Source organism: Pseudophryne corroboree, assembly GCF_028390025.1.
Source record: "Pseudophryne corroboree isolate aPseCor3 chromosome 3 unlocalized genomic scaffold, aPseCor3.hap2 SUPER_3_unloc_2, whole genome shotgun sequence".
Lineage (NCBI taxonomy): Eukaryota > Metazoa > Chordata > Amphibia > Anura > Myobatrachidae > Pseudophryne > Pseudophryne corroboree.
In genome coordinates, this window is record NW_026967508.1 from 2,448,541 (window position 1) to 2,451,962 (window position 3,422).

Genomic DNA, 3,422 nt, shown 5'->3' on the forward strand with positions numbered 1-3,422 from the left:
GTGGGATGATCACGTTTTTAGCGCAAATTTACATACCTGGGACAGTTTTCAATGCATTTCCAGTGGGATGATGGCTATATCTTTTTTATTTATGTGGGATGATCACGTTTTTACCGCAAATTTACATACCTGGGACTGTTTTCTATGCGTTTCCAGTAGGATGATGGCTATATCTTTTTGATTTACGTGGGATGATCAAGTTTTTAGAGCAAATATACATACCTGGGACTGTTTTCTATGCGTTTCCAGTGGGATTATGGCTATATCTTTTTGATTTACGTGGGATGATCACGTTTTTAGCGCAGATATACATACCTGGGACTGTTTTGTATGCGTTTCCAGTGGGATGATGGCTATATCTTTTTGATGTATGTGGGATGATCACATTTTTAGCGCAAATATACATACCTGGGACTGTTTTCTATGCGTTTCCAGTGGGATGATGGCTATTTCTTTTTTATTTACGTGGGATGATAACGTTTTTAGCGCAAATATACATACCTGGGACTGTTTTCTATGCGTTTCCAGTGGGATGATGGCTATTTCTTTTTGATTTACGTGGGATTATCACGTTTTTAGCGCAAATATACATACCTGGGACTGTTTTCTATGCGTTTCCAGTGGGATGATGGGTATATCTTTTTGATTTATGTGGGATGATCACGTTTTTAGCGCAAATATACATACCTGGGACAGTTTTCTATGCGTTTCCAGTGGGAAGATGGTTATATCTTTTTTATTTATGTGGGATGATCAGGTTTTTAGCGCAGATATACTTACCTGGGACTGTTTTCTATGCGTTTCCAGTGGGATGATGGCTATATCTTTTTTATTTACGTGGGATGATCAAGTTTTTAGCGCAGATATACATACCTGGGACTGTTTTCTATGCGTTTCCAGTGGGATTATGGCTATATCTTTTTGATTTACGTGGGATGATCACGTTTTTAGCGCAGATATACATACCTGGGACTGTTTTCTATGCGTTTCCAGTGGGAAGATGGCTATATCTTTTTTATTTACGTGGGATGATCACGTTTTTAGCGCAGATATACTTACCTGGGACAGTTTTCTATGCGTTTCCAGTAGGATAATGGCTATATCTTTTTGATTTATGTAGGATGATCACATTTTTAGCGCAAATATACATACCTGGGACTGTTTTCTATGCGTTTCCAGTGGGATGATGGCTATATCTTTTTGATTTATGTGGGATGATCACGTTTTTAGTGCAAATATATATACCTGGGACTGTTTTCTATGCGTTTCCAGTTGGATGATGGCTATATCTTTTTGATTTACGTGGGATGATCACGTTTTTAGCGCAGATATACATACCTGGGACAGTTTTCGATGCGTTTCCAGTGGGAAGATGGCTATATCTTTTTTATTTACGTGGGATGATCACGTTTTTAGCGCAGATATACTTACCTGGGACTGTTTTCTATGCGTTTCCAGAGGGATGATGGGTATATCTTTTTTATTTATGTGGGATGATCACGTTTTTAGCGCAGATATACATACCTGGGACAGTTTTCTATGCGTTTCCAGTGGGATGATGGCTATATCTTTTTTATTTATGTGGGATGATCACGTTTTTAGCGCAAATTTACATACCTGGGACTGTTTTCTATGCGTTTCCAGTGGGATGATGGCTATATCTTTTTGATTTACGTGGGATGATCACGTTTTTAGAGCAAATATACATACCTGGGACTGTTTTCTATGCGTTTCCAGTGGGATGATGGCTATATCTTTTTTATTTATGTGGGATGATCACGTTTTTAGCGCAAATATACATACCTGGGACTGTTTTCTATGCGTTTCCAGTGGGATTATGGCTATATCTTTTTGATTTACGTGGGATGATCAAGTTTTTAGCGCAAGTATACATACCTGGGACTGTTTTCTATGCGTTTCCAGTGGGATTATGGCTATATCTTTTTGATTTACGTGGGATGATCACGTTTTTAGCGCAGATATACTTACCTGGGACTGTTTTCTATGCGTTTCCAGTGGGATGATGGCTATATCTTTTTGATTTATGTGCGATGATCACATTTTTAGCGCAAATATACATACCTGGGACTGTTTTCTATGCGTTTCCAGTGGGATGATGGCTATATCTTTTTGATTTACGTGGGATGATCACGTTTTTAGCGCAGATATACATACCTGGGACTGTTTTCTATGCGTTTCTAGTTGGATGATGGCTATATCTTTTTGATTTATGTGGGATGATCACGTTTTTAGCGCAAATATACATACCTGGGACTGTTTTCTATGCGTTTCCAGTGGGATGATGGGTATATCTTTTTGATTTATGTGGGATGATCGCGTTTTTAGCGCAAATATACATACCTGGGACAGTTTTCTATGTGTTTCCAGTGGGATGATGGCTATATCTTTTTTATTTATGTGGGATGATCACGTTTTTAGCGCATATTTACATACCTGGGACTGTTTTCTATGCGTTTCCAGTGGGATGATGGCTATATCTTTTTTATTTACGTGGGATGATCACGTTTTTAGAGCAAATATACATACCTGGGACTGTTTTCTATGCGTTTCCAGTGGGAAGATGGTTATATCTTTTTTATTTATGTGGGATGATCACGTTTTTAGCGCAGATATACTTACCTGGGACTGTTTTCTATGCGTTTCCAGTGGGATGATGGCTATATCTTTTTTATTTACGTGGGATGATCAAGTTTTTAGCGCAGATATACATACCTGGGACTGTTTTCTATGCGTTTCCAGTGGGATTATGGCTATATCTTTTTGATTTACGTGGGATGATCACGTTTTTAGCGCAGATATACATACCTGGGACTGTTTTCTATGCGTTTCCAGTGGGAAGATGGCTATATCTTTTTTATTTACGTGGGATGATCACGTTTTTAGCGCAGATATACTTACCTGGGACAGTTTTCTATGCGTTTCCAGTAGGATAATGGCTATATCTTTTTGATTTATGTAGGATGATCACATTTTTAGAGCAAATATACATACCTGGGACTGTTTTCTATGCGTTTCCAGTGGGATGATGGCTATATCTTTTTGATTTATGTGGGATGATCACGTTTTTAGTGCAAATATATATACCTGGGACTGTTTTCTATGCGTTTCCAGTTGGATGATGGCTATATCTTTTTGATTTACGTGGGATGATCACGTTTTTAGCGCAGATATACATACCTGGGACAGTTTTCGATGCGTTTCCAGTGGGAAGATGGCTATATCTTTTTTATTTACGTGGGATGATCACGTTTTTAGCGCAGATATACTTACCTGGGACTGTTTTCTATGCGTTTCCAGAGGGATGATGGGTATATATATTTTATTTACGTGGGATGATCACATTATAAGTGCAGATATACATACCTGGGACAGTTTTCTATGCGTTTCCAGTGGGATTATGG